This window comes from Poromitra crassiceps (assembly GCF_964638095.1).
Source record: "Poromitra crassiceps genome assembly, chromosome: 8".
In the NCBI taxonomy this organism is placed as follows: Eukaryota; Metazoa; Chordata; class Actinopteri; order Beryciformes; family Melamphaidae; genus Poromitra; species Poromitra crassiceps.
In genome coordinates this window covers 12404632-12414594 of record NC_139629.1, presented here as the reverse complement: position 1 = coordinate 12414594, position 9963 = coordinate 12404632, and the positions used below count along the sequence as shown (strand labels likewise).

The 9963-nt window shown below is 41.0% G+C and overlaps 1 protein-coding gene across 1 annotated transcript in view; it reads left to right on the top strand.

The window, feature by feature from the left end:
* Positions 1–9682: 9682 nt before the first annotated feature.
* The window catches only part of igfbp5b (insulin-like growth factor binding protein 5b), a 23606-nt gene continuing 23325 nt past the window's right edge, over positions 9683–9963 (top strand). The window contains exon 1 of the mRNA XM_083642087.1: positions 9683–9963. This exon is cut by the window's right edge and continues 398 nt beyond it. The gene's annotated coding sequence lies outside the window, so the exon portion shown is untranslated.

The window sequence follows — 9963 nt, the reverse complement described above, 5'->3', positions numbered from 1 at the left end:
CTGGACTGGAGCCAGTCTATAAACTCCTTGTCCATGGATCATTTTGATGTTCTGTTGCACCTGTTTTCTTTTGGAAAAGTAAATGCATGATAGCTGTGGGATATAGGCTATTGGATTTAATTTAATTTTTGTATTCATTGTATTTGCACAAAAAAGCTCTGTCCAGTAGCCTAACCTGGAACACTTTTATTTTGAGATGTGTTTGAGTGAGATGGTCCTACTTCATGCAAATGATAAGATAAGATAAGATTATTTGGATCCCCATTAGATGTAAGAATTGTTCTATGAATCTTAATTTTCAAACAAAGTTACAAAAACGTTTGTGTAAGCTGTCAATTGTTGTTTTTAGAAAAAAAAATCGGAATCGGCAAAAATCGGTATCGGCAAGTCAGACTATTCAAAAATCGGAAATCGGAATCGGCCAAGAAAATGGCAATCGGTGCATCCCTATTTATTAGTTGTTTGTTTGCTACTGGAAATGCTGTGGAAACAAAGAGGATTACTAGAAAATAAATGTAACGAGTATCAAAGCAAGAAGTTGTCTGGACTTTGATTCAATCAAACAAGGTAACGTGTGCGTCAATCAGGTGAAGCCCTGGCATAGCACCTCAGTGGCTTAAAGCATTGGCTTAGCTTCTACACCTAGTAGGGTGACCAGATCCCAGCAAACCAAATGTGGGACAAAGAGTACGTTTGTGTGGGACAATGTGGGACACGCTACCGATGATTTGAGGCAGTCTAAAATTTAGATATACTGTATTTTCTAACTTACAAAAAATATACATTTCTATTCACCCCTCTCTATCCTTTGCCCTCTGGTTGATTCACACAATCTGCAAATAAAAACATAAATTATCTGACTAAAATGTGTAGGCTACAATAAAACAGACCAGACAGGTTGCTGACATGGGATTCAAGTCATGGCTTCATGTACAGATTAAACACATGGCAGGTGTGTGCCTTCCACACACGAAAACATTAAAGTTAGTCAGACTTTTCTAGTAGAACAATATACTACTGAACCATATAGGTATTGAAGTAGAACCATAGTAGGCTAGCTTCATCTGAATAAAACATTAACCTCACAATAAGAGCACAGCTTAGAATGAAATTTATAATTGCCCGTTGCAAATAGCCTGTAGCAGCTGTTGAGAAAGATTTGAGGCTGTCTTCAATTGTGCCAGTTACATCTCTCAGGCTGCTGCACTATGTGAAGTTAACCGTGCGCTGCACATCTCTCGAGCCACAGTGTGTGCTGCAGACAAGAGCAGCGGTGTGCACGCTCTCTCTACTCTCTCTCCCCCGCTCTCCCTCTATTTCTCTCTCTGCCTTGGTCTGATCGCGCTCTCTCTCTCCCTCTCTCTCTCTCTCTCTCTCTCTCGCCCAAAATGCGGGACATCTTCTCAATTTGCGGGACGCATGAAAAATCATGAAAATGCTGTGCAGTCCCGCACAAAGCGGGACATCTGGTCACCCTAACACCTAGTAATTAGCAACATCATTCGGATTGTAACAGCAATAAAATGTCACATGCGTGTCACTCACAAGTATTAAAAAATATATTTATTTGGTGCATATTTTGCTGTTTGCTGCTGTGCTTATTTTTTACATGTTAAAACGTGGCTGCCACTATGGCAACCAAAGGCCAAGAAATGATTGCCATTTTTTTTTTTTTTGGTTGCCCGGGGCAACCGGGCATCCGTTAATGTCGAGCCCTGTTATATATCTATACTGTAGCAATTAAGTTGACAATACAGTGATCTCAAGTGATGGATAGGCATTTGTACACATTACACGAGAGCTAAGTATGTTTGGCAGATAATGCTGAAGATTAACATAATCAAATCATTAGTTTGGGTATTCTGTAAGCAAAGTGACTGTTGGTATTTACTTCAATCAAATCAAAAGCAGATGTGTCCATAGTGTTTAAAGAAATGACTGCATGCATTCACTATTTACCTTAGAGCCATGGACCTGACCCCATTGCCACACAGGCACAAGGAAAAAACAAAGCCAACCAACTAAACACAAAAGCTCACCAGGCACCAAGCACACATTTTATTTGGGAGAGTGCAGACACGGGTTCCAGGAAGGTGTTTGGGAAGTTCTGTGCTTGTTTGAAATTAGATAAAACATTGCTTTACATTCCTGCTGGGAAACAGTAAAGTAAACTGAAAATATTCTCAGAACCAGGAAATACCTTCATAGATGCCAAGTGAAGGATAAATAAAATGTAATCAACCTGTCAGTCAGGGCTTATTTTCTGATAAATACCAGAGGTCCCTGTATTTTATCCTACTTACTAAAATTTGTATTTAAAATAATTTCATTACAAGCTGAAGATGTACAAGGTTCCGCCAAAAACATGCAACCATGGATAGTACGTCTGTTGCTACATCCAAATGCTACAAGGTACAGTAGATGAACTGCAACCACAACAATGTAAACAAATATGGTAAGATTGCTGTAAAGCTTCTAACCAGCAATCGGAAGTTTTGTGCTCTCTGAATACATGTTCATACATGAATTCATACCACACAATATTTCCACACAAACATTTTATGGATTCATACCATAGAGCTATACTGAATTACACTGAAAACCAATCAGCTGTGCATGATGATAGGAGGAGACAGAGAAGAGAGTTTCTTTGCTGAAATAACCAGTAGCAGTGATGACAAAATGCCAGTAGAATAATGCCATCTAAAAATCACACAACCAATGAAGATCTACCAACATATCTTGTCATAATATTCCAAATACTTTTTTTTTTCTTTACAAATGTTTTACTTGTGTAACAGGGGTTCAAGGATTTCAGAAGGTTGATCATATTGACAAATTTCAGTCTGGAAACCTTGCCCACATGAAGTAAACTGCCACAAATATCTGCATATCTGTATATGTGCACGGTTTTTAATGGAACGCCTCGGGACTACTAGCACCCACAGTGTACAACGAGGCTAACCAACAATAAGACCACCAGTATTATAGATCATCTCTCAACATCAAATCCTACTCAAACCCGAAATCAACGTCAGCAGCCTGTTGATAACAAAAACTCAAAGCAAAATCCATGCATTGATCGGTGCACTGCCAAATGATACATAACAACCAACACTGCAATCAATACTTGAAGAATCTCAAAAAACTCACCAGTGAAGGTCGCCTCTTGAAGACGAAGGTTGCATGGCCATCGTTTGTGTGTGCAAACCTAACAGGTCCCAGGCAGATTATAATCATCCTGAATATAGCAGAAAAAGAAGTCAGACGAGACGGTACAATGTGACTGTGCTTTCTAAAGGCAATTGGATTATGATTTAGTTCTCACATGCTTTATCATAGTATATCTTTTTCTGTTACATCTGCATAAGTGCAGGCTGGACGCACCCAGATATACTTCTCCCAAAGAAAACAAAAATGTACTGAGGCATATAACGTAACTGCGGCCTAAGTCGGTCTGTCATGTCCGGTCATATCCGCTCTGACGCACTTTCCGGTCTTTTTAGGAGGATATTCATTTCAGTGAACACCAGCTACTGTGGTGTTGTAGAATTACTTTAGACATGTCTAACAATCTACATGTCAAATCTTACTACAGTACTATATTAAAGCGGATGGGGGTTCCCTAGAGGCGTTTCCAGCGCTTCTGGGCCTGGGGGCATAAACCAAGGAACCGGAAACAATTTACCGGATACATGTGCGCCAAAAAAATCTTCTGTGTAGCTAACGTTAGCTAGCTAGAGCCTGATAACACAAGGTGACTAACGTTAAAAAGTTACATAGTACATAAAACAAAACGTTGATGCAATATGGCATCGCCGCCTGTTCGTGGCGACTAGTTATCCTACACAACTCAAATATGCGTTTCAACGGGTGAACAATAAAAATGTGGCGCGTATCCGGTGTATCTGGGTTACAGTTGTGCCTGGGTGGGGTCTACGCCAGAACCTTCTCCCTCTTCTTCTCCTCGGGAAGAGCCTGGTGGTGACGCGATGTTGGGGGTTCCCACGTAGCGTGTGAGCTGTGCAAGCTGTGTGAGCACATAAAGCATGTGAGGCACGCTAGAAATGAGCGTGCGAAGTGCGCAATATTTCTAGTTTCATATACATGGCCATTTAAATGTCCAAATAGTTTAGGAAAGTGATTTGATGAGAGAAAGCCATATGACACGCTTGGGCAACATTCAACAATCGATTGCTAATGCCTTAACTGCATTGTTTACATTAGCATGACGTCAGGGCTCAGCCATTGCTCTGCTATTGGTATTAGCTCTGCCATTGGTGCTGTCCGTTTCAGATGGGTTTTTATTTTATTTTATGTGACGTTTTCTTTTGCAGGGATTTAGATATTTGGTTCACCAAAACAAGTTCCCCCTGACGCTATTCGCCTATTACGCAAGCAAACCAAACAAACAAATAGGTACATTACTGCACAGACCCTCCATAGGACAATACCTTTCAATAGATCTCAGGCTGTTTTATGGTTGTTAGGGTTCCTCCAATGCTGATGAAGGCTTCGTGCTGAAACGCGTCCGTTGTACTGTTGTCTGTCACAGATGCCTATTAAATATTGAAAGGACATTTAGAGTGCTGGCCTGTTCCTTTTTTACTCATGATTTATTTTGGCCTTGCACCTAAGTTGAACGTTTGGATCGAGTGTGAGTTTTGACATTTTAAATGAAACGCTTCGCCAACCAGTGAAATACAGTATGACTTGGAGAAAATAACGCTACCTTCACACTAAGATTAACGTTAATCAATATCGTCTCTTTCAAGCTACAACTGAACAAATTATCAAAACAATTTAACAAATTTGTGATTTGTGAGACAATGTTGCAACCGCATTTTAGCTGTTTGAAATTAAAATTTGCCAACTAGAACTCAAAGCTGAAATCCCAGTTGGTGGCCGTGCTCACTGGATATTATTGACATTGCAAACGTGATGGGATATTATCCATCTCACAGCTGTGTACAGGCAAAACCAATTAAACCGTCTGGGCTAGAAGTGGGCTGCAAATAGCTGCTCCCATTGGGAGCTAAATTGTGGTTATGCACGGCTTACACATAGACCATGTCAAATAAATGAAACTAAACACCTCAAATGCTGTTGACTGCAAAGTCATGTAAGTTAAATGATGGAATATCATACATTTCACAAGCCGTGTTGGCAAAAACTACATCTAAACAATTTCAATATCGTTTTGGCTCGAAGTGGTTTGCACATAGCCGACTCTTAAGCTGGACAAAGTGGAGTTTAAATTTCCATGCGGCCGGGCCAAACGTCAAGCATATTACCAGCTTAAAACGGATCTACATCTACCCCAGACGTTGAAATGACGGCTACTGCTTGCTCATGCGCCTGTACAGCAGCACAGTGTTGAGTCTGGCCAAGCAAAGACTAGCATAACGAGGCTAACACATTGGTCCAACAATGGTATGTTAACGCCATAAACTAACATTTTCATGCACCTGTACGCTTCTACACATTAGACAATGTACAATAATTTTGTAAATGCACAGGAGCCAACAACTGATAAAAAAGAGAAGAGAAAAGGAACAAAGAAAATAGCATGACAACTGATAAAAAGAGAAGATAGAAAAGGAACAAAGAAAATAGCATGTTGCTAAAATGCCATTGCATACAAATGGCGGCAACCATTAAAACGCAGTAGCTTAACGCTAGGTGTCTTGTCACTTAATACCTTTCTGTAATGTTATGGTGTTGTGTGACAACGAACCTGGATAGAGTAGACAAAGGAGTGAGACAACGTGACTGTTCTTTCTCCTGGCAGTTGGATTATGAAGTAGCCTCAGAATTCGACTATTTCACTCGATGACAGAATGAGAAACAGGCGAGGCTAATTATGAAGAAGACTGCGCGTGCCCTGCCTGCATGCTCACTTGTGAGTTCAAGAGACGTCATAGGAAGTTAGTGCTGCCACCTACTGTCGTAACATAAAATACCATGCCATTATTTGACCCATGATAAATCTGTAATAAATAAGTAGGCTACCGACAACGAACCCAGAAATAAAGTTTGACAAAGAAAAGGAAAACACATCTTCAAAAATAAACAACAAAAATATAACAACAACATTTAACCTATAGCCTAGCTACAAAACAAAACAGTCATTCTTCTTCACTTTCTAATTTTGTTAACTTTGTGTAAATGAAATAACGCTGATGTTTAACAATTCATCAGTTTGCTGGGGACACCCTGGAACCCCCTCAAGGACCCCTGGTGGTCCCCGGACCCCAAGTTGAGAACCACTGCTATAGTAGGCTACATATACGCTACAATACATCCTCAATATTTTTCTTTGAGAAATGTCATCTCTTCTCTTGTGGCTCTTCCTCCTTTCTCTCATGCCCACCTCAGCTTTGTTGAATTTATCCTTAATCCATAGTGTTTAACAGTCTTCATCAGTGTTGGGAAAGTTACTGAAAATTGGTAATTATTTACAGTTACTAGTTACTTCTCTCAAAAGGTAATTGAATTACTTTAAAGTTACCAGTTACTTCAAAGTAATTAGTTACTAGTGAAAGTAACTTTTGCGTTACTTTTAAAAGTCTGCTTCGATTGTTATTAATGCACACATTATGTTAGTGTTGCTGTGTCACAGTGTGGCATTGAACATTCGCTTATTGGGGAGGCTTATAGCCTATCAAGGTCATTAGCCTCTGGGGCTCTGGCTGCAGCTCTTTCCCCGGACTAGGTCTGAGGATCAGAAACTGGGTAATCCTCTGAAGTTGTCCGTTATTTTCATGTCCTAAAGTAACTAGTAACTAGCCCAGTTACTATTTTAGTAACTGTAACTGAGTTACTGAATTTGAAAAAGTAATTAGTTAGATTACTAGTTACTGAAAAAAGTAGTTAAGTTACAGTAACTAGTTACTTAGTAACTAGTTACTTAGTAACTAGTTACTCCCAACACTGGTCTTGATCTTGTCTATCATTGCTGTAATGGTTTGGCCAAAGTTATTCAGAATCAGATTTATGTATTCATTTCACCGGTCCAGGCTTTACTGGAGCCCTGACCCACCGCAGTCCTTCCTTCAGTTGTTCTCTGCATGAATCAAGTCACTGATGAGGAGTTAAACAATCACAAATTACTCTGTGACATTTCTGCGGCTGCTGCTCCCTGGATTAACTTGTGACCTTTTTTATTCTGCAGTGGTCTGTCCCCTTCCTGCAAGTTCTGATTCATGAAATATGCTGCAGAGGAAGATTCTGCAACTTTGTGTCAAACTCTCCCCAAAACTCCGGCCCATTCCAGATGTTTATGGCTGAATGCAAAAGATGGGAAGTGATAGCATGGACGGAGGCATGTAAAGGCAAACCAGGGGAAAAGCCAGGGGAAAAGCCAGGGGGAAAGCGGTCCAGATATGTAAACGGTGGTCATGGAACCCTTCGACATCCTCTGTAAACCAAGGTTTAAACAATCATGGCTGAATTGAACTCAAGGAAACACTAAACAAATTCCGTATTAATATTGTGGTCAACACAAATAACATTTATGATGGCTCTGCTGCAGGAAATGGTTTTTGCCCATATGAATTCCCATTCATACGAGTGAGATAGGAGATTATCAAATAACTAGTGCCATGGGGAAATGCTTTAGTAGCCTATAAAATAAACACATATCTGTTTTAGTGTTTAGATTCATGTGCATCAATTGCATGCTGGTATGCTTAGTGACTGAACCGCATTGAAAGTAGGCATATACTGTTTTGTGCTATTAGGCTACATTTCATATTAATTTTGGCTATCAGTTTTGGACAATTACTGTAGGCATCCCCCCCCCCCTGTGGAGGTACAGAAAGGCTGTGAGTGATCTTGCCATTGGTAACAGCGCCTTCTAGCGGCCAACAATTAAACTGCCGAGAATAAATCACCTCTCTATGGCTTCTCAGCGTGCAGGAGCCGGGGTTACACAAAGTGATGGCCACATTTAGGAAATGACCCTGGCCGTTTATCAAGCAGTGAGTGGATACGGCAAAGACAAGCGATAAAACCTCCCTGACACTCCGCTGCAGTTGGATTTTTACTGAAGAAAAATCTCCCCTAAAAGCTCCAGAGATGGGAATACCAGAGGGCTGATTTAGAGTGCATATGTGGTGCGACCGTGCGAGCACACGCTGAAGCAATCACTGGGTATTCTGTATAGGCTATAAAATAATAGAGCCGAGTTGCACTTAAGTTGTCAGACTATTTGCCTCAAAACTCAAGAGTTCGTGACAGGCTCCCTCTCTCTTTCACATCTAACTCTCTCTGGTTCTCTTTTCTCCTCTCTGCACAAATAGCTGATCTCTCTCTCTCTCTCTCTCTCTCTCTCTCTCTCTCTCTCTCTCTCTCTCTCTCTCTCTCTCTCTCTCTCCACACCACACGCACACGCACGCACAGACACAGACACGCACGCACACTTCTGCTACCTTTGTAGTACAAATGGTGTCCAGTGGAAGCAGCAACAGGTGCAGGCTTTTAAAGGTGCCTTATTTTTAGACTCAAGTTGGCTTCCCAAGTGCTATCTAAACAAAACAAATCGTTTCAGCGTGGAGAAGGGCTAAGTTGCAAATTAGCACAGCTGCCTATCAAGATGGATAGATTAAAGAAAGGCAACGAGAAAAGATCTACCGTATGTACTGTAGGCTAGCCTACTGGCAGTAATGAGGAGATATGGTCATTTCAACAGAAAGTGACACACTGTTTTCTGCTCCAACCATGAATTCACCACAGAACTTTCCTCTATGTCGGTCTGTAGCAGCCTAAATGATATTCTTCCTAATGCGAGATCTGTAAGCAATTATACAATTATGAATCAAGCATGGGGTTACTGGTGATGTGTTTTCTTTTGGCCGCAGCAAATTCATGTTCTAACAAAATACTTTTTCATTGAGGTTTACGCTTTTCTCCGTGCATATACCCAATAGCATATTTGGGGAACCACAGAGGCCCATTGTTCTATCTATAGGCTATTCTATGCACCACAACAAATAGCCTACTGTAGGCCTACATTTTAACAGCCTGTTATAGTCTAGAGGGGGGGGGGGGGACTTAAAACAAGGGGAATATCTGCCAATAGTCTCTCAAGTTTCCATCATAAATCAACTTGTTCCGAGAATTGTCATTGCAATGATTTCACTGATTTCATGAATTGACTAATATCTGTCCAAAATTGGCCCAAATTGCTACCTGTTATACACATTTTTATTTTTTATTAATAACAGGTAGCGATTTGGACCAACTATGTGTCGAATATGAGGCTAACTGGCTTGGTAAAATGAAATGTTCTTCTTTTTGCAGTGATGGGGCAAGCCGTTCTTTCTGATGAGAAGAAGCAGGGAGGGAGCTGATGGCACAACTATGAATGTATTTGACCATGCAGGCGCAGCCTGCTGCTTTTTGAGGAGTGTTTTATTGAAATGTTTTGATGAGGGTTGCGTTGGTTTCTGCCGCGGCGCTGCCTCGATCGCGCAGTGCACCTTGGCATCAGTTGAGCCCTCTGCTGCGTGAAGAGCGATCCTGCTGCTGAAGGGAAAAAAGCTTGGCCGCCTGCCAAGCCGTGGAACAAGTGCTGCGCCTCCCTTCCCTGCTGTTTAGCGTATTCATAGTTAGGGGTTTGGGTTCGACTGTTTTTAAAAAGGCAAGGCAGCTCTCAAGTTGATCAGTCTGCTCAGGAAACTTCTGTTGGAGAAAGTACTGTGGAGTCCCTTTGAAGGACAGGCGAGAGGTTCAGATTTTTTGCGCAAAGAATTGCATTGCTCCTGCAGAAGACAATCTCGGGGGGGAAATATACACTCACTTTAAAATTGTAATTGGTAATTTTAACTTTTTTTGCATGGTGCACGGCGATTAGCCCGTGATACATTTCTTTTTATTAAAGATAGCAACACTCTTTTGGATGAAGAAGACTCTTGGCTTTAGCTTTAAAAATCGGATTATCTGACCGAGGCACTGTGCAGC